Genomic DNA, 23,066 nt, shown 5'->3' on the forward strand with positions numbered 1-23,066 from the left:
TCTATGGCTTGTGTCACAAAAGCCAGGCAAGACAATCATAAATGACCTTAAAATCTATGAATCTTTCAAGGAGCTGCCGCATTCAATAAGCAGACTGGAACATGAATTATGACTCCCCAGAGACATCCTTTCCCTTCTCCCCTTTTGTTCCAGGGAGCAACTCTGAAATACTTTAGGAGAAGCTTATATCCCCAGCATGCCAGAGCAGTAGGCTTGTCTTTTTTCATTCACTTTGCACTCCTTACAGAAAGAAGGCTGGCAAAGAAGGGGCCTCTTCTATTCCCACCATAACTACACTCCAAATCTGACAACACAAACAAAAGTGATGTCTCAGTGTCTCCAAGTCCCATTTGTACTGTCTACAGCCTGTGTCAAGGGAAGTCCTAAAACCAGCCTGGAGTCAATCAAGAGCTCAAAGGGAGCCATGTAGTCCAAAGTCCCAGCATATTAGTCAGTGACTAATAGTGGCTGCCTATCAGGAGAATGTGTAAAAACCTGACAAGCATGTAATGACACTTCTCCAAATTATTCTCCCAGAACCTAGCAATTGAGAGAAAGTTCTGACTTGGAGTTAATGCCTGTATATTTAATGGCTCATGATGTATTGCACCTACACAGAGCACACATGACTCGTCTGACACAGTAAAGTACTCCAAACCTACAATAGCATAGGACAAAAAACGTGGCATGCCTTGTTATAATCTTCTCAGAGCAATACCACACTTCTTGCCTCTTTTTAAACAATGTCATTTCTTTTTATTTTCTAGATGACGAACTCTCTCCTTTACCCTTTTCATTTGAGGTTTTAAACAAGTTTTCTGATTTGTTCTACGAAAACGTTTTTTTTTCAGAGGAAACAAAAGAGAGAATTATTTTAATGAAAAAAATAAATCACTTGCTTATATCTGCCTGATATATTTTAAGACCTGATTTTACTCCCAATGTATCTAGTGAAATTGTAGTGGGATACAATTTTAAAGTACTGTGAGTGAAAAAGCTGCTTGTGTCTACCTGGTGCATAATTTCCAGAATTCTTGTCACCATGTGAATTTTGTAGCCCTAATTTTCCCCTATTAATTTTGGATTGATATTTAGAAAGGATATTTCTTGATCTTAACTGTAATAATGACAATTTCAGTGATCACAGTGGGTTGTTGGGCTAATTATTCTATATAGGTAGTTATATATAGATTTAATAAATTGCCTAAGTAGGAGAGACATGCTGAGACACATATTGTATCATATTTGTTATTGAAGTGCCTTACACATGCAAAATTGAATATTTGCAGCACCAGCTCTTGAATTTTAATTTTGCATTCAGTTGCTAACAGTGAAATATTTTATACCAATTTCACTCAGGAAAAAGAAAATTTTCACCCCATCTTTAAAAATGCACAAGAAAAGAATTACCTTATTATGCCTTTTTCACACAAACATCTTCTGATACAGGCATATAATTTACATTTTCCATTATGCTTAAAAAAACCTTACAGTTTGTCAGTCAAGTACCATGAATCCATTTTTTCCTGTTTTTTGAATGACTTCATATTTATGTCTTGTGGAGCTGTTTATGGAAGAAGGTAAGCAAGAGAAATTTAATAAGCAATGACTGAAACTTGGGAACTTAGCAACTGAGGTACATGCTTTATAACAAAAAGGTGAACAGAAGCAAGAGAGACTTCTCAAAACAAATGCAAGAGAGGAATTTGGAGAATTAACTTGCTTTGTTACAGGTGCTCTCGCATGGTACACCACATAGATTAATAAAGCCACTGCAAGTTTTTCTTTCTTAGGGCTAGACTAGATGGTATTTGGTCTTCGCCATCACTTTGATTTCTTTATCACTGACCTTGATCCTTCTGCCACTACTGTGATCTCTGGGGATTAAGTGCCCAAAGGTTATCAACTTAAATACATGTATATGAGTTGTCATATCTGGATTCTTAATAATTGATTGTCAAAGCACTTCTGCACAATGCACCTTGCTTTTTGCTTTTTGTGGTTTTTTTTTTGGCAGAACAAGTGCCCTTTCTTAGAGCAATGTTCAGCTGCTCTTCTTTGAGGTATGTGAGTGTCAACTAGTGTGATAAAGCATAAAAATACAAGCTTGTCAGTAATGACCCAGTTGGTAGCACACAGAACTCTTGGCTAAGAAGTCAGAGAAAGTTCTTGTGCTGCTTTTTTCCTGGGACTAGTGAAAAATGCATCACGCAATTGTCATTAGGAGAAATTTAGGTTTGATTGTGAATTCCAAAGGAAATTATCCTCTTCCAGAGCTACAGAAGGAAAAGGTATGCTTGTTAGTCATTTAAAAATATTGCAAATGATCTGAAATGTGTTTTAAATCTATTAGTGGGCCAAAAAGAAAGTAATTCAAAGATATGCTATCTCTGCTCTGAGATTTATTTGTCCTATAAACATATATAGGGATTTTTTTAAACTTGTTCATTTTAACGTTTAAGAAGTGTTTTGCAGGCTGGTAGTTTTTCCAAGGACTTCACTAAAATTATGTTTGTTTGTTAATATGCTTGTTTTAAAGTTTATAAACTGGTGTGTACTTAGTGGTTTTACTGGAAGACTTGAGCTATTTAATTCATGTTTAGATCACTGCTAATAGAAAGCAGATTATGTAAAACTAGTGGCCTTGGATGTTGAAAAAGTTTAGAAAGCAAGGTTAACTGAACAGCATCATTTGTTAAATATGCTGTGCACACCAGAAAGGTACAAAAGGCTGCTTAAGAAAGCTGGGGTTTTATTCAAGTGGATTTGTCCCAGAGACATAGAGGAGCATCCTTTTTTAACAATTGTTTCCGGAGCTATAGTGTTCTATTATCACATAAGATAAATCTGCAAAGCATAGAACAGAGTAAACTGTTCAGTTGTATAATGTTTCCCTATGCCTTTAAAGGTTTATAATGTCTTTTATCGCTACAAGGGGAAATCTGAATCTTTTATCAACTAGTTCAAAAAAGCAATCCATTTAAATAATGTGTCTGGAATTGTAGTCTATGGAGATAATCAGTAGCTTATTAACCTTAATCATAACAACACATTATCACTATTTGGTTTCATGTTGACTAATTTGCAGAACAATGGGGAAGAGCACACTCAGCACATAAGACTATTCCTAGTTCTTGGCACTGCATAAATACAGTGACCCTCACTTGAAATGTCAGAGACTTAAGAAAAAGCTGTATCATATGATGAAGGAAGAGAGTTGGGGAAAAAAAGGATCATGTAATCAGAGAGTTATAAAGTAAACACTTGTTAAACCCCTGGACAAAGTGAGATCATCATCAAACAGATACCTAGAGCACAGAATAAAGGTCAGTTACCTTTTATCATGTTTGTGTAGCTTCAGTTGAACTAACAAGCAGCAGCATGTGCTTAAGGTCATAGTTAAACACTTTTGCCTTGGTAAATGAGCTGTGTATTCAGTTCTTCCTTTTCAAGAGCATGGCCATATTGGCACTCTGATCTACAAGAAAAAGACAGACATCAGAAAAGGAAGCATTTTACCTGGGGACAGAAATAAGTCATTTCAGATGGTATAAAGAAATAATAATGCCAAAAAATAAAATTAATAAGTCAAAACACAGTGGACAAACCTTAAAAATAGAACAGTTCACTTTAATTTTGGGGAGTGAAAGTGCAGAACTTTTTTCCCCTCCAGATTTGTCAAAATCACAAGCAATGCTTTACCTCGAATTATTTCAACATTAAAGGTACATTTCCTCATATCTGTACACTTCCTGTGGAAATTCTAGTTTTCAATCCTGATGAACTTACTACTTCATACGAATGACACAGATAAACCTACAGATCAGGAAGAAATATAATCATAAGACCTATGGGAGATTTAGATGGCATAGACTCCATCCTGAAAGGGGGAATATGGATGAATAAACAACTTCTAAGGCACTGTAATATGCCTTGCCTCACAGAAGCATGCTAACTAATATATAGCATGCATACAACATATAGAAGCATGCTATATAGCAGTTCCATTGAATTCATTCAGAAAAGGAAATTTTAGAGGTATTGAGGTAATCTTTTCAGATGATGTAAGGCTATAACATTTTCAGTGGGAAATACTATAAAAACTGCAGCATACATCTAAATATTTCAACATAATAAAATCAAGAAGTTTTAGGTTCTGTATTATGGAAATAACCTTCTTAAAAGTGTTTACAAAGTAAAAATTCAGTTCACAACACTTCAAAATATATTAGGTAGAATTCTGCTACAATAAACTTAAGAAACCTGAAATACACCATCTTCTGCCTTTTCACTGAATTATGCTATGCCACCATATGTCTTTAAGTGTATACTGAAGCTTAATAGTTATTGAGTCACAGGACAGCAACAGGTTTTTTTGCATGATTTGCACTTCATAGAAAAATGCATAAACTTAAATTGGCCAGAGTGTTCACACAGAATAAGATTCTGCTACAGGGTGAACTTTTTAATGATGCTTGTTTGTGTAGCTGTTTCCGTGATGGAGAGATTGGTAGCAATATGTTTATGCTTTGATAAGAGTTCAAAACCTGTCTTTTATAAATTGCAGTAGAGAAGTGAATACCACTAATATAGTGGTAGTGCTGCTGCAGCCACAAGGGTTAAAAAAGAGGTCATTAGACACTGGTTTTATTAGATTAGCCTGCAAAGTTGGGAAAAAAAGAAAAAGTAGAAAAGTTTTGGGGACCAACTATTCAGGTGTCAAACAGAATCAGCAAGACATTAAATGTGCAAAAAATTCTATGAAAATGGACTTGTTCTCCATAACACAGGTTTTGTTCTTTTTCTTCTTTGTTCTTAATATTAACTAGACTAATAAAACAGGAAAATTTCTAGAAATAGCAGATCAGTTTGAAATGCTGCAGTCCATGTTCTGATATTAGAAAAGTTGAATGAATTATCGAGAGTATTTCACCAAGATTTTACTTGGCACAGAGGATAATTATTTTGTAATGGAAGTTTTAAAGGAGGAGGAAATAAAATAAAATGAGAGAAGTAAGCATACAGTCAAACTAGGAATAGTAACTGAGGCTGATGAAGAAGGTCAAATCCGGGGATGCGGGGTAACTAACTGTAAAGTTAAAATGACGCCTCAGCCAATTATTCTTGACCATAACCAAACCAGCAAGTTTTGGGAGAAAGAGACAATTACTTTGGTGAGACTTCATTATTTCAATGATACACGTTTACAATTCTGTAAATGCATTTATTGCCATTTTGTCTTATAAATGGTGCAGTTAATAACGGCTCTACAAAACAAAACTTTCCCACCTTTTCCTGCTAGCATCAAAGCGCTCTGCATGAGAGAGTAACTGTGCTTTTTTACTTATGTGTCATTGCCCTATCAGTCCCAGACCAGAGTAAAGTATCTGATAAAGATCTGCAGTGGCTTGGTTTCTAAATCTGCTAGGGACTAGACAGAAAAAAGCCCTCAGTAATTCACACAGGCCACAGGATCAGACTGAGATGAAAATGTCTCACATGTATGATACATGAAAAGACAATGACCCCATAACAAGTTTTATCTTACACCAGATAAATGCTCTTGTACATTCAGGGCTCTGGAAGCAAATATCTGCCTACATTTATGTATTTTTATCCTTAAAATGTTTAGCAATACTGCTTATAAATAAGCACAGATTCACATTATCTAAAACTGTATCTTCTTCATTTCACAAGAGTGAAGAAATTTGAAACTCATTTTATGAGGCTGTAGGATCTGAATTTTACAGAAGTGTGCTGTGAGCAGATTACACTGTTAATGTACGTATGTTGGTCTGATCTGAAATAATGCAGAAAATGTATCTGATTATGCATTACTTTAGGCAAATATTGCCCATAAACTTAAGTGACTACTCGAGACTTTGTCTAAATGGCAAACAATAAGTATAAAAACTGGAATTAGCTTTCTTGGTGCCGTTTGGTATCTAATGACGAACTGAAAGCATTTAAGTATGAAGAAAAAAGCTGATCTCATCCTCTTGCCTGCCTCTTAGTCCTTTACCATGTATTTTGCTTATGTAGTAGAAGAGTATCGGTTCATGATAAAATTACGTCTTCACTTAATAAAGAAATTATGTTTTTATTCAGTGTTTGTGTTGATATCTTAAGTATCACGCACACTGCTATGTAGTGACAAGACCCAATGCACTTTGGCTTCGTTTCAGTATAAAAATACGAAGGTGTTGATTTAATTACCACACTGGCAATAAATCTGAAAGCATGTTAGTGAGTATTAATGTCACATGCTTAACCAAAAGAATTCCTGAAGTCAGCATGCTATTTTATCTTCTTTAAAGCATTAGTAATAAGGAGTTGAATACATATTTTAATAAGAATTTTATATCTTGCTAGGTAATAGTTGGTTAAAATTGAAAACTCTTCCTTCTGTACACACAGAACTTATGCTGTATTTTTGCAAAATAGTAACGATGATGACAAAAGTAACTGAATTCCAATAGAATCTATCAAGAATATCCAGACAAAACCAGAAGCAATTATATTATTCAGCTGAAGAATTTTCCAGTTGTCAAGATAAACATTCTGGAGATTTTATTTGGATTATTTTAAGAAATCCCACACAGTCTGAACAATTAATTACATGAAAATCATCATGAAACTTTTTATGTTTCCTTTAACAGAATGTTTTATATCTTTTTCTAACAATCTTTGAATCCCATTAGAGACTGAATTCATCAAAGATTTAGATGAGAAATAGAAGCTTCTGTTTCAGAAAACAGAATGGCAGCTAGACAACAGAAAACAGATGCCAATTATTTGTCTGCGTCTGTGGTAGAACAAAACATTTTCTGACATTTACATATCCTTAGCAAAACTGCCATTGATGTCAGAGAAGTACCAATCAGAAGGTTCTGAAACAAGACTCTATATAATGGAGGACTGCAAATAATTTCTTTCACTTTTATAAAGATGACAAGAGGAAAAATATGCAGTACTTTGTATAGAGTAGCAACAAAGCTATGTATATTAGCAAAATCTGGTCTAAAACGGTCTCACACTGTAAAACTAGAGTTGCTTAAATGAAGTGAAAACAGAATTTATACTGCTTGGATTTAGTAGCCACACAATTGGATTTATTTTGTCATACACTGAACAAGGAAGAATTCAAGCTATACAACAGAAAATAAAACTAATCTTTTGTCTTTTTAGCTTTTGTTTGGCCTAAGTACACATTTGTAAGGTGGGCTAGTCTTCAGCATGTGCCATCTAAGGAATATAGGAGCTGGCACCTCTCTATTTACCTTTAACAGAGTAACTTAACACAGTATTTATTATTGGTAAATTTTAAGTCAGATCAGCAGAAAGTAATTCTCTTAAGCTAGACTGAAACCCAAAACATTTAGTTTGATTTGAAGCAACCTTCCAGTACCTGAAGGGGGTTTATAAGGATGCTGGGAAGGGACTCTTCTTTAGGGACTGTAGTGATAGGACAAGGGGTAACAGGTTAAAACTTACAGGGGAAGTTTAGATTGGATATAAGGAAGAAATTCTTTCCTGTTAGGGTGGTGAGGCACTGGAATGGGTTGCCCAGGGAAGCTGTGAATGCTCCATCCCTCGCGGTGTTCAAGGCCAGGTTGGACAGAGCCTTGGGTGAGATGGTTTAGTGTGAGGTGACCCTGCCCATGGCAGGGGGGTTGGAACTAGATGATCTTATGGTCCTTTCCAACCCTAACTATTCTATGATTCTGCAACATTTTTAATGTAGCAAACACTGTAATTAGATGGTTACATGAACATACATGGCATACTCTTTGTGGTATACCTTATTTTATCAGCATGAACTATACAGACAAAATGATTTCAGGAAATTGAAATTGTACTGGGATTACAAAACTATGCCTGTTTCATTCTGCCAGTCAGCCCTTTCTAGCACTGACTAGGTCTGATACTAAGTGGAAAGAATATCCACCAGAAGGAGTGTACCCTGAAGATCAGTGTTTGCAATGGAAGATAAGTTGAATGGTTACTTTCTGCACAAGACTATGTAAACTACAGGGAAATGCATGAGAATTAATGAGGAAAAAAATACTGCTGCAAGCAGTTATATGAGATTTACCAAACAGTACATTGCACATCAATCCTCCTAGGGCTGACTCAGAAAGATGTCTGTAAAGGCCTTTCTACCCACATTGCCCTTGTCTTCAGTTCAGCTTGTAGTTTTGGAGTCCTTTATTACAGTGGCCTTATCATCTGTCTGTCAGTGACTACCACGTGCAGTTTCATTTCATTTTCCTCTTTCCGCTCTTCCCTCTAAAATACCGAATTCAAATGTTATGACATCCCAAGTGTATCACACCTCAACCACATCTCTAACAAAGTACCTGATGATGAGAATAAATCACCAAATCCCATTCAAAACACTATTAGTACAAAAGTCTGGTGCTCACATTAACAGTTGTTGTTTTGGTGGCTGTGTTTCAGAGAGGTCAAGTAGATATAGATGCCTGTGAGATTTTAGCATGGTTTCCTCAGGGCCAGTATGCAGAATGAGTCACAACAGAAAGAACAAAGTAGTAGTGAGCAAAGGAGCTCCTGGATGCCATTATTGAAGCAGAGGGACCAAGCTCCATTAGTTGTTATTTCACAGGGTCAATTTTTGCTGCAATGTTAATTGACCTTTTTTTTCTTACATGGTGACTGAAATTTGCAACATCCACTTTTTAGAGTTTTATTCTTTTTGAATGTACTTGCTCTACCATGAAAATAATAATATTCACTGACATTTTCATTAATATTTTCTGGAAATAGAAATTTTAAACTTAATAATATTGACATATTAAGCCACTGATGATTAATAAATGTTTGAAAACAAGGCCAAAGCCCAGGTCTTATTTTAAGTCTCAAAGACAGGGTAGTTTCTATCTAACCTAACAGATCAGAACCTCGACTTGCTCATTAGCTGAGAACCTCTACCCTCCTTATTAGGCCCAATTCTCTCAGATAAACTCTCAGATGGAAACTGCCGCTATTATACACAGGACACATTCCATGTCATTAATAGAACAGGTGTTCAAAGATTTTGGATACATCAAGTTTACCCAGCTTCTTAAAAGGTCTCTTCTCATAAATAATAGCAGCTGCCACACCAAGGATCATTTACAGAAAAGGTTGGAACTTCCCAGCCTAACAAACCTTCAGTTTTATGTGCTCACATAGCGAATTTGTTTAGGGAGTTTGTAGTGGCTTCTTAAAACAGTGTTTAGGGTTGCTATTGCTAATACTCATGAGGCAGTAATTTAACTTCCAATGAGATCAGTAGGAGCTTTAAGTAATGCCCACAAAGAATTTAGAATTTGGATCATTAACTATAATATGCAACTTTCACACAAGAAAGGTTACATTTACTTTAGAAGTTTTATTTCAAGTAAATGTCGATAAGCCAAGAACATTTTAAATCAAGGATATCTACAATAATATTTTTTGTCTAAACGAATATGAACAGATGTAAAATCAAATTTTCTCACAGTGGAAAACCTCAGCATTTGACTGAAGTCACATAAGGCTGCATTTGTCACTGTACTCTATCACATTTTATTACCTGATTTTATCCTAGCTGCCTTATTTTATGCAGTGGTATAAGAGCCAAAGGGCTTGTCAGAATGGAGCATGTTGAGTTACATGGCACCCTCCAATAAAGAAAAGAGAAGAGGAAACAAAGATTCCTGTACTGGGATGAGAGAGACTTATTTTGAAAAAAAATTTGCAGGAAAAGGTAGATTAAAAGATTAGGGGTTTTCCAAGTAAAATTAGGCCGAAAGGAATTTTAAACACTAAACTCACTTAAAGAGGAACAAAGAGTTGTCATATTTCTGTTGCAGCTACTACTCTCAGATTTTTATTCAGGCTTTTGTACAAGTGTAAAGGACCTTTGCTGTCAAGAGGGAGTGGAGCTATATTAAGAAGCCCAGCAAATTTAGCCCAGAAGAACAAATTTCCCTCTCTAATGGAGACTTTTTGTTGTCTGCTATTGTGTTATGTTCAAATTACAGTTCATTCAGGATAACATTAAATAGGCGCTCTGCATGCAAGGAAAATCAGAGAATCAGAGATTCAACTGGGTTGGAAAAGACCTTTAAGATCATCAAGGTCAAAAATTGTGTTCTAAAATGAAGAAATAATTTTTTTAACAGGACACTGCTCAGGTACAGATGGAAGTTTTGGAGGCAGCTACTTGAGGTTGCATATCAATGAAGTACAGTGCACACCCATCTCTTAGCTGCTTCTTGCAATGCCTTGCTGTTAACTCAAGTCACTGATTATGTTTTAGCCAAGCCACTGTGGTCTTGGGTGACTGAGATGTCCCAGCTATCTTCTGATCTACCAGTTTGGCCATAGAGGCATCCAGAGATAACAAGCATTTTAGCCACCACAGTTGACTGATATTCATCCGGCAACAACTCACCAGCTGGTCCAACAGAGCACCTTACTGGAATTGTAATAAAGGGACCAGCACTGTTTAACATCTTTGTGGCAACATGGACAGTGGGATTGAGTGTGCCCTCAGTAAGTTTGGCGATGACATCAAGCTATGTGGTGCAGTCAACACAATGGAGGGAAGGGATGCCATCCAGAGGGACCTTGATGTGCTTGGGAAGTGAGCCAATGTCAACATCATGAAGTTCAAGAAGGTGAAGTGCAAGGTCCTGCACGTGGGTCAGGGCAATCCCAAGCACAGCTACAGGTTGGGCAGAGAAGAGACTCAGAGGAGCCCTGCAGAGAAGGACTTGGGGGTGTTGGTTGACAAGAAACTCAGCGTGACCTAGTAGTGTGCACTTGCAGCCCAGAAAGCCAACCATATGCTGAGCTGCATCAAAAGAAGCATGACCATTAGGTCAAGCGAGGTGATTCTCCCTCCCTCTCTGCTCTTGTGAGACCCCACCTGGAGTACTGCCTTGTCGTGCTTTAAACCCAGTCAGACAACTTGTTCACTCACTCCCCCCCCCTTCTTTCCCTCCCCCTACTCCCAGAGGGACGGAGAGGAGAATCGAAATGAATGCAACTCCCATGGGTTGAGATAAGAACAGTTTAGTAACTAAGGTATAACACAAATCACTACTGCTACCACCAGTAATAACAATGATAAAGGAAATAACAAGGGAAGAGAATACAACATCTCACCACCAGCCAACCGATAACTCGCCCCCTCAGCCCGACCAAGCTCTCACCGATGCCTCCTCCAACCCCACAGTCCCAGCCCTTCCGGCTAACTCTCAGTTACCTCCTGGGCATGACGTGCTGTAGTATGGAATACCTCTTTGGTCAGTTTGGGTCAGGTGTCCTGTCTCTGCTTCCTCCTGGCTTCCCCTCCTCCCTGGCAGAGCATGAGGCTCACAAAGTCCTTGGCCAGACCAAAACATCATTGTTATCAGCTCTGTTCCCAAGCTGAAAGGCAAAACACTGCACTGAACCAGCTACCAAGAAGGAGAAAAATGACTGCTACTGCTGAACCCAGGACATGCCTTCACACTGGGGCCCCGAACACAAGAAGTATACAGATGTGCTCAAGCGAGTCCAGAGGAGGGCCATGAAGATGACCAGACAGCTGGAGCACCTCTCCTATGAAGACATGCTGATAGACTAGGGCTTGTTCAGCCTTGAGAAGAGAAGGCTCCAGGAAGACCTCATAAACAGCCTTCCCATACCTAAAGAGTCTACATGAAATCTGAAGAGGAACTTTTTACAAGAACATGTAGGGACTGAACAATGGGGAATGGTTTTAACAGGCAGAGGGTAGATTTTATATTAGATATTAGGAAATCTATTAGGAATATGTATTTATATATAGATTAGATATTAGGAAAAATTTCTTCGTTATGGGGGTGGTGAGGTGCTGGAGCAGGTTGCCTAGAGAAGCTGTGGCTGCCTCATCCCTGGAAGTGTTCTAGACCAGGTTGGATGGGGCTTTGAACACTGTGGTCTAGTGGAAGGTGACCCTGCCCTAGAACTAGATGATCCTTAAGGTCCCTTCCAATCAGAACCATTTTATGATTCTATGATGATTCTACGATATCTGACTTCTGGTTTTGATTTTCTAGTAGAGTGTCTGTGCAAAGATTTCTTCCAGACAATTAGAGTTCATAGGTGAAATAGTTGATGTGGGACATTATGCTGTATCAATGTTCTTTTACTTTGAGCTTCCTAATAATGACAGTGGTGAAGGAACTGAGAATATCTGAGTAAATATCTGAGTAAATGCATTAGGAATCAGTATTATGAAATGGTTTAAGACCCTCTGCCACCCACAAGCAGCTCTCCATACCTCCTAGGTCTTGTTGCAACACCAGCTCGTCATCCCTCCCACCATAAGAAATGCATCTGCAAGAGGCAGCTATAGTATATGTATTTGTGACCTTAGCAGGAGTGAGGTCATAATCAATGCTCTTCAGAGATCCCGCAAAGTGACAGCAACTAGATCCCACATACCAGCTCCTCTGGCATCCTAATTTAACAGAAATTATGAGACCATATATCTAAATTTTCAATGCAGAAAAATCTTGCCTTTGGTTGACCCAGCCTGTGTTTTGCAAGGTCTGGACACACTGAGAGACTTTTGTGAGAAGCAGCACCTCAGCTGAGCTGACAATGAAACAGGAGCTGTCAGTTCCCATTGGGGTTTGGGTATTATTTTTCTCCTAAAATATAACACACTGTCTCAAATAACCAAATTCTGCATGCAGATGCTTACCTTTTAGCAAAACCTAGACCCTTGTTACACTGGCATTTTGAATTCATTAATAGCAGCAGTTTCTTCTTCCCTGCAAATCAAGAACTTGCATCAGTGAAAGGCAGCAGTTTCCAGCCTTCCTCGATCTACCCTGAAGTCAGCACTGAAGTCACAGGGCAGCCTGTGACAGGCAGATGATCACCTTCTGCCTGAACTCAGTGGGAGAGGAGATTTTTCCTGATTAAAAGCAGTATTCTGCTGATTGGCAGCAACTTCTCTCCTCTTAGAGCAAAGGGCTGCTTTGAAACCATGCTCTAACTTTGTCATTACTGTTGGGTTTTTTACTTGCTTATAAACAAACAGGACACAGTTTTCTTGTGCTGATACTAATTACATTAGTGTGGAAAAGATTCCTACTCATAGCAGTGTATATTTGAATATGGAAAAAATATCTTTTTGTTGAACACAGACGGTCAGCTCATGCTGTTCCTTTTTGCCCTGATTATTACCATCCACAGAAGAATATTCTTAGCCATTTTTCATAGCAATCACCTCTATCCTCACTGAAATTTGCCTTTAGAGAATCTAGGATTCTCTTCTTTCCTTTTTTCTTTTTCCAGATCTCTAATATAAACCTTGTTTCACCAAGTTTCTTGGCCTATGGTTTGTCAGCTGCAATATTTTTGATTTCAAGCCTTTCATTAAATTTGAGAAAGAAAAATACAGTGTATATTTGATAAAGAACAAAAAAGTGTATACTTCATATTTACCTTTCTAAATCAAATTTTATCCTTCCATTTTTAAAGGAAGAAAAGACATGATTTCCAGGATGTCTTTGCCCTGAAGTGGACTTCACCAGACCGAATATAAGTGATTATAATCATATGCCAAACACAAGTCTTCACTCACAGTCTTGTAAATTAGGATAGAAGAGCAATACCTCATACTTTGTTCATGTTGCTTGATTTTTGGTTGAAATACACAGCTTTTTCAAAACACTTCTTAATAAGAGGTTAGTACTCTCACTCTGGCATCTTTCATAAGCAATAAGTTACATGTGAAGGAGGAGAAAAAGGAAGCCTCAATTGATAGGAAACATTAAGTGCAACTCTATTTGCAACTTTCCCAGGGTGACCATTTGTGCTGGCCTGAGGAAGTACGAAATAGTTGTTCCCTCACCCTTTCCAGTGTGACACTGAGTAGAGTTTTCTTTTATGTTTGGCACTGATATTAAGAAACAAGTTGAGAGATCACTTTTGGCATATCCCCTCTATGCCAGTGTTTTATTTATAGTTCTCTTCTATGCTGCTATTTTATTTATAGTATTAAATATATAAAGAGATTATAATGCAGAAAAAAAGGCTATTATGGAAAAACAGAAGCTGATTTGTCCAAAAGCCATGCTTATGAACAAGACCACCTGGCTTAACACACATTGATACTCAACCATATACAGAACTGAGACATTTTATTTATTTTTTATTCAATCAGATATTTTATCTGTGTTCCACACTAATGCATCCTATACAGCACATTTCCTTCTAAGGAACTGACATGAATCAGATCTTATCTTCTGAGTTTTTATCTTCAGTGTTCTGAGTTTTGCTCTGAAATCAGGCCCTTGAATATCTTTGCTGCCTGGAAGTACTTTAGCATTAAACAGAGCATTTATCCCACAGATTATTATGTAACAATTGTAAATAATATATAAATACTTCAACTTTACCTTAGCTGAGCACTACTTTCAGTACTGAACTCATTTTATTAATGCTTTTTATTAGAACTGTTTATAAATCTATCCTCTACCTTCTCCTCAAGGCAGTCAGCTCCTCCTAGTGGCTACTTCCAACCTCCAACAAAGCAGACCCCGAATTTTCTGTTTGTCCTTGGTCTTCACTGAGCAGAGAGCAGCGAGGGTGGATCTGTAAATTACTTTTCTTCCTCCAAATAAAAAAAAAAGAATGGGTAAATCTTTTGCCATTCAAAGCTATTGATAGAAAAAATAAACTGCAACAAATGTTCTTCTTATTCCTAGCATTAAAGCTTCTCCTACTTTTCATAGCCTGCATCTTGTGAGTCATACAAATGTGAGCTGTTAAAGAGTCTATACTGCTCGCTTACTCATATGCCTGCCTCTGCTACATCAATACTTTTTGAAGTGTTTTGTAAAGCTGAGCAGTAAAAGCTAAACTATTCTATAAACTGAATGATAAAATACTGAAAGAATATTTGTAGCAATATCCTTTTCAGATCTTTCCTTCCCTTAATTTCAGCGATACCATTCACACAAGTAGTTACACACATTTGCATGACTGTCAAAGTGGGCCTCTGTCACTCAGCCAGGAACACATTTCTGACAATCTGCCCGGTTTTCCTTCCTCAGTTTTACTGTTAACTGGCTACTTGTGCCATGAGGTCTCACCTGTTGAAATTGCCTAGTTAAACTTGAACAACACCCAACATTGTCACTACAGTTGCCACTTCCCCTTTCTTACATCTGGGCACTATAAAAAAACACAGCAAAGAGCCCAGTTACTCTCCACCTCCTTGTATCTTCATAGTACATTTGGAGAAATGTCCTAATGAAAATACAACTGCTGAACTGCAAATATCAGTGCAATAGAAGAATGGCTCATACAGTGAGACCTATATATTGAATTTATTATATAAGACCATACACGAAACTTAGTAATCACTTGACATGTAATTTTTCTTCAGAAAAAATAAAAAATAATGTTGGGGAAAGAATGTAAGAAGTTTTAACAAAATCCACAGGCAACAAACTATCAGCTGTATGGCAGGATGCTATCCACCCAGTTTTCAACGTCTGCTGCCATTGTTCAAGTTACTGCATACCACCAGCAATTTCCAGATTTTAGGTCCCTATATTAAGGCAGTATTCTCAGTTAACTAGTAAAGATGTGCTTTTGGTGGCCTTAAAGTACCAACAAACATCCCAGTTTTCAGAAGCAGGTATTTAATGCTTTGTGAGAAATAAGGCATCATGCATCATGCCAGGCACCTACAGACAGAGCCAACCCAAATCAATAGCTACGATCTTAGCAGGAGGTTAAAAACCCATGCACAGCACAGCAAGCAGACAAGACAAGCTTCATTTCTGATACAAATACACAATGCACTGAAGAAAGCCTACAGGCATTGAATGTTTTAGGATCAGTATAATTAGCTTACTCAACTACTTTGATATTGAAAAATACAGCCTTGTGTGCCAAAGCACATAGGCAACAATTAGCAAATAAAATTCTGACTCTAACCATGGGGAGGGAGAGAATTGTAGGGACTATTTTTAATACCAATAAAAGAATACAATAAAAGCTTTCTGAATGCCCTGCATACAATTTTTGGGGAAAAATTGGGGGATACCTTGAGGCCTAAGGCAGGTTGCTACAGCTCTTAAATTCATACAGATTCATGCCTTTCTCTACAAATGTAGACATGGTCCAGGGTTTTATTGTTACACAAATTTCCAAGATTGGGATTTTAATTTGTACTGTACTTATGAAAGTCATCTGACCAATAAATCTTTCTGTAGTTGACTGTTGAAAATGACTTCAAGCCAGTCCTGAAGAATGTTCACCTCAAAGTAACCCCTTTTTATTTCTGTAGCAGCTTATTTTCAACTGAAAAATTATTAGTTATTATATTGATGCCTTAATCTAAACTGAGATCAGGGATTTACTACATTAGACGCTACACATAAAAACACTAAGGAACAGTCATTGAAAAATTAGTTTGTGACTCATATAGGCACGACAGATTCAAAGGAAATACATTCCACTTCCTATTAGACACTGAGGTTCAGGAAACTTGAGCTAAGTGAAAATCTTTATACTTTTCTGTATCAAAAGACTTTCCTTCTACTAAGAATTATTAGTTATATTCCTAGATTTACTTGAAACAGTGACAACTGGCATTAGTCAGTGCTTTAAGATTATAAAATATGTAATAAAATTATTCGGTGTTTTAAAAAATGCATCACACATTTGAATGAAAATTTGAAATTCTGTAGTTTTCTGCAAAATTGACAACCTGCGTGAATTTTGACTCAGGGTTATCAAATCAAGCCTTTCACTAGTATAATTAAGGAAAAATAATAATAATTAAAAAAACCCAAACAGCAGACTTACTCTTTAAAAAATACAGACCATATTAAGACCATACACATGGATATTTTCAGAAACTGTATCCACAGACAATTAGTTTGTTAAGCTATTGAAAATTACATTTAATTCCAGTTTGAGCTCCGCAGCCAGCTTTTGACCCTATGTTGCCTGGAGAGTTCAGTTGTTCTTTGCTAGTAAAAAAATGAAAAAGTAGACCAAACTAAGCAAAATTAATTCTGTAGCTGTCAGGAAAGCCTATAATGTATTCTGCTCAGCCCTGGAGTTAGGACAATTTCTAAAATAGCAGAACTGCAACTGACTCAGAACCCCATCTAAAGCTGCCCAAATTCAATAAGAATTCTTTCTGTGAGTCTAATGGGCTTTGAGTCATGACCTCATGCATTAAACTAATTTATATACAATAAAATCTATTTCCTTTTACTTTCAATTAATCAGAGGACTGGGTGAGACCTATTGGTGGAATGGTAAATAATACAGGGAGCAGGTCACTTGTACAGAGTGACGTGGATCGCTTGAAGAGGTCAGTTCAATCCAACATAGGTTTTAATGCAGCTAAGTGCAAAGTCTTCTACATAGAAACAAGGAATATTTGTAAGATGAGACATGCTATTGCAGAGAGCAATGATTCTGTCTCAAGGTTGATAATAAATGACTATAACAGTAGATGACCAGCTGAACCTGATTTCCTTCTGTGAGCTAACATGATCCTTAATTGATTTACAAGCAAGGGAACATGATAAAAAGGGTAAGGCAGCATTAATAGCGCTATTACTGGAATTCTGTGTTCAGAATTAATATCAATAATTCCTAAAAGGACATCAAGGTATTGGAAGCAATTCTGGAAACATGCAATGATGCAGTCTTCAAAACATGCCTCACTGTGAGAGACGGAAAAAACACAGCCTATTTAGTTGATGTGTCAAATGACCTCGAGATACCTTGCACATTGCTTACATGGAAAAAAACATTTCTGATAGTAAGTAGAAGTTTAATCTGGCAGGAAAAGGTATAACAAGATCCAAAGTGAATCTAAACCAAATGTGACTAGAAGCACGGGGGGGATTTGAAACAGTGAGGAGAAATAACTTTTGGAAAAAAAGAGATATTACAATTAACCAGCATTGTATCATTTGCATAAGACTTTTTTGCCATCTTTTACCCCAAAATAATTGTGGTTTGTTAAAGAAATTAATAGATTGACTTGTAGTATACTGGACCTGACATAGGCATCAGATACAAAAGAGGAAGTTATGCAACAAGTTTAGAGGAATGAATGGTCTTGAAGCTAGCGCATACAAGATCTGCTGAGTGGCTGATTTCACCTGAGAAGTGCAACTAATAGATAATCTGGTACATTGGCTGTATGTCTGGTTGACTGTATATTGGTGTAGAAATGAGGACCTGTTTTGCGCCGAGTCCATTCAGGGTATGTGTTTGAGCACTGCTGTGTTTAGCAGGAATTGTTATGTACAGTATATCAATACAATGGCTCTAGTATGGTTGTTGTGGTTATTCTGTTGGTCATTAAACTATTAATCTTCTGAAAGTAGAATTTGGTTAACAGGGGTATGTCCATCCATCTACATATCAGTGGGTATAGTATGTACATCGAACGTATTACCTGAGTTAATGTAGCGTAATGGGGTGGATAGGTTAAGGTTGAAGGTGATTATAGGTAGCTATATCATCTTTTTACTTTGCAACATGAGAGAGATTAATACATGATAGTTATTTGCTGAACCACATGTGACAACTTTTCCAGGTTGAGTTTGATAGATGGCCCATCTGCCTGAGACCATATTGATGACAATGTCATTAGGTTTGGAACTCACCATGGATGTTACAAACCTTTATGCATAGAGCTTTGTACATGCAATGTCACTAATGAGTGCCAGATCTTATTCTCCATTTGCAGATGCATCCTACCACTCTAGTAGGAGGATAAAAGTTTATATAGTATGGATTTGAATCATGGAATTAACTGTACATTTGGGTGACAAATATATTAGGATTCCAGCAGAAGTTTTTATGCCAGGGGTACCTCACAGAGTCTGTGCCCTGGGACAGTAAACTACACAGTACACAAGCAGGCCCACCGAAGGGGCCATCCACTGGACAGGTCTTCACAATCCCCTGCCAACTGTGAACTATAAAATCTCAGTAAATCCTGTCCTAAACACTTGCTGCAGTGGGCACACTGTGTTATGTCCATCAGGTACCGTGGGAGCTCATTTCCTGCTACAAGTGCAATGACGGTTGTGGGAATGTGACACTAATGCCCTGGAATTTTTGCCTTTGGGATGATGGAGGAGGACCAGCAACATTTTTGTTTGCCTGATGCACAGCCACTGCTTTGCTGCCAAGGATCAAAGACTAAATGCCTCAACAGGGAAAGGGCAACTACAGGTCTGAGTTGCATCGTCACTGGTAGAACAGCTGTGAATTTATTTCCCCTCATAGGAATATCAAATCCCAGTAAGAACTTAAAGAGTTATTCCCACCATAGTTAAACATTTCTGTTCTACTTTACCAATCCTCACAGTAATCAGTAAGAAACAGACAATGGTGAGCAAATAAAAGGCTAAAACCACTAAACACATAAGAAAAACTAAAGGGCACTTAATAAAACTCTTTGATTTGCTATTTGAACTTTTTATACACTCAATCATAATTAATTTTGATGATCTTAAGCTAAATTAAAAGCAACGGGTAGCACTGCATTGAAGGAAAAGTATAAGGACACCTTAATGGAGCCACCCAACATAGTGCCCTGTAGGCAACCATAACTTAATTTAAAAGCACACTTGATATGCAGAAATACACCCAAGTAAAATGGCAGGTGAGCCTCAAAACAGAATAAGAAGCAGCTGTTGTATCCATCCTCACTCACAGTAATTCTGTATGAACTTGGTGCTTTTCATTAAGCAATCAATAATATATTTTATTAGTTCCAGGACACTGAATAAAACCCACTAGAAGCAATCTCATTCCCCACTTTTGAGTGTGAATATCACAATTAAACCAAGAAAAAATAAATTAGTTTTTCTGAAATCTGGAGGTTTTTGAGTTGTAGAAGTCCAATTACAAATTAGCAAGCTGTGAATAATCAGATTAAAGAAAACCCCACAGTTCCAAAGCTGCATGAGCTTTACTCATAAAATCTCTACAAATTTATTAAGTTAAATGGTAATTGGCGACAAATGAGACCACCAATCATAGATAACAGAATCAGTGTTTTTCACCTCTAGTTTTGGAAGTAATACCTGGCCTTCTGGGAGGACCATAATCTTTCTGCAACATAGGCTTTTGAAATATACACAAATAATGACACGGCTTTGTGCAATTCCAGGGTACTAACAAATATATTGTTAGTTTGAAAGCATCTGATCTTCCATTCTTATTACAGTACAGCGATAGACTAGATTTCCAAATGTATTCATCCACCTGCTCCCATTTAGAGGGTGAGATACTGACTCTTGAGAATGTTTGGAAATCTGGTTTACTTCATTACGGCACTAGACTGGAGATAACCATGTCTTGAAACTCATCCAGGTCTAGATGCTAAGGACTTCTGAAAATCTTTCTGGCTTCATATCAGCATACTAATATCAACTAGCATGTATATGTTTCATGTGGATAAGATGCATCTCTTCATCATGTTTGTAATTCAATCTTGACATGGTAATTTTTAAGTTCTAAGAAGGAGATAATTTTATCTATCACTCTCCTTTTAGCATGTGAGAATGTAAAATCAAACATAGCGAATTTTTCATTCAGTTGCAAACTCTCACTGAAGTGAATGACCCTTTAAAAGTGTTAGGAAGCCAGGCCACTCAGAATATGAGAGGCACATTTCAATCTGGTTGCATCGGAAATACTCAAGAGTAAGAGTGAATAGTGAGGAATGTATTTTTCAGGCTTTACGAAGCACCTGTATTTTTGGGGACAAGCTGAAATTGTGAGAAAAATTAACCCAATAAAGCAAAAGCATGAAAATAAGGAAAAGACTGTGTCCAAGGACGTTGCAATCTATTCATTGAATCCCGTAAGTGCTGTTCAGGCAGAACCTTACAAATATATTGAGTAAGAGATGATTATTCAGAGACTAAATGACTAATTTCAGGAGTAAATTATTGTAGATTTAGGCCTGTAAAAACAGGGTAAACTTCCTGTATGGAGTCAGTGCAAGCACAAGAAAGGATTGCCCAAAAGCTAGTAGATTTGTTTAAGACTTAGAAGACTGGGATTTATATTTTGCTCATGCATAAACTTTCAACAAATGACTTAAGGCAAGAGAATACTGGCTAATAATATAACGCAGCTAAACTCTCTTCTCTCCCACAGCTATTGTCCAAACTATTTACTGTGAACATTCTTTGGTCCAAACTTTGCCTGACAATTGTCTGGGAAAGTATTAGATGATCCAATAGAAAACTGTGCCAAGGAGCATGCTAATTATAGTTATACATTCTGGACGATTGGATGTCTTTCCCTAAGCCTGTATCCCATCTCTATTTAATATGTTACTGTAGCTAAATAATTTGTGAATGTGTGAAAAATGCTAGAAAGAGCACTCTGTGTTGTGCAGTACTCTAGTACTATGGGAAAGAAAGTTCTGTGAAAACAATAAACACTTTCTGTAAAATAATTAAAATAATTGCTGATGTAGTCATGCACCCATGAAGTACAAGAACTTCTTTTAGATTCTACTCTTCCAATCGCAAGCTCTGCTTTTAAGTTAAAGCTATATGACCCTGTCAATATAGATGGGCAGATGTGAACCTGATGTTGATACAAGTGCATTGTACTCCGAAACACAAAACCCCAAAATTACGTATCACAGGCTTGTAGATTCTGTGTTCCTTGAGAAAAGTGATGCATCGTTCAAACACACACAATTTTACACTGGATCAGCCAATGTCTTCATAAGCTTATCTCCAAGGTACAGTCTGTTTCAAGAATCACAGAGCAAATTTCATTCACTAGGACTAGGAGGAAAGCAATCTCTCTGGAGAAAGATTTTTTTAATAGAATTTTAGGACCAACTTCCTGAATGTGATCTTTCCATCTTAATTTTTAGCAGAGATGGAAAGGCAGCACAAGCAGTCCCTGGTGATATTTAGCATTTGAGGGTGAGGGGAGAAGGAGGAAGGAAAATCCAACCAAACAAAAAAAGTCATGGTCACTTAATTTAGAAACTTAAAAGATTAAAAGGTACAATTCCACTCAGAACTATTAAGACTTATATCAGTATAATGTTTAGGTAAATTCTCACACCTCTAATCCATAGAGTAATAACAGTATAGAATAGAGATTTGGCTGTTTGAACATTACTGGTTTTGCCGCTAATTTTCTTTGCAAACTTCACTGATATTGCAGACAGAATCCATGCAGTGCAAATTCTCTATTTCAAAGATACCAGCTTTAAAATGAAGTTCATTTTCTTGCATAAATAGGATACAATATAAACAAAGGTTCTTAGACAACTCAACATTGAGACTGAAAAATACTTTCAATCTGTGCTAGTTAGCATAAACCAACATTATGTTTCCCTGAATGGCTATACTAAACATTTAACAAAAAATTTCTACATTTAGAAGCCATAATTTGACTGGTTTCTGTTGCAAAGCCTTCTGATTACTACTATTAAAAAACTTACCATGATTCATGCCCATTTCGGAAGAAAAAAGCGGGCTGAGAACAAAGAAAACCCAACAATACCTTGTACATTTTCATTAAACTATGTTTTTCCTATAAATTTGGAAGATTTAAAAGTTTTTAAATAGGATTATTTTTAATTTAAATTTTATCCCCACTGTGCAAGCTATTATTTTTATTTAACCATCAAACCAAAGAGAAAAAGAAGTAAAATAAAATCAGTGTTAACACATGAAGAAAAAACAGCAGGACGTTAATGGATCTTTATTAAATAAATATTTTTAGGCCTACTTTTCAGTAAGAGAAGAATTTTAAATGAATGATTCTGCAATTGTGATGAAAAGCTAGGTGAAAATAAAAGCTACCATGTAAAATTATTGTAGAAATCTATTTTCTTGCTAGTTTCTGGGGGAAAAAAAGAAAAAACATTAAAACAAACAATCAAACACACTCCCCAATCCCAACAAAACAAAAAAAGCAATGCTACAGAGAAACAAATACATTCTCTGGTACAGAACAGTAATTTCTTGTGACACTCTATAAGTAATCAGCGACTGCTT

At 36.9% G+C, this 23,066-nt stretch overlaps 1 long non-coding RNA gene across 1 annotated transcript in view; it reads right to left on the reverse strand.

Moving 5' to 3' along the window:
- Window positions 1–3,247: 3,247 nt before the first annotated feature.
- LOC134156738 (uncharacterized) overlaps window positions 3,248–23,066 on the reverse strand; it is a 225,018-nt gene continuing 205,199 nt past the window's right edge. Inside the window, exons 3-4 of the long non-coding RNA XR_009962043.1 lie at window positions 3,703–3,816; window positions 3,248–3,478 (exon numbers count right to left, since the gene is read on the reverse strand). This is a non-coding gene — a long non-coding RNA (uncharacterized LOC134156738). The remainder of the gene's footprint in view (window positions 3,479–3,702; window positions 3,817–23,066) is intronic.

This window comes from Pezoporus occidentalis, unplaced genomic scaffold, assembly GCF_034315485.1.
Source record: "Pezoporus occidentalis ecotype Australia unplaced genomic scaffold, CSIRO_AGI_Poc_V1 ctg9, whole genome shotgun sequence".
Lineage (NCBI taxonomy): Eukaryota > Metazoa > Chordata > Aves > Psittaciformes > Psittacidae > Pezoporus > Pezoporus occidentalis.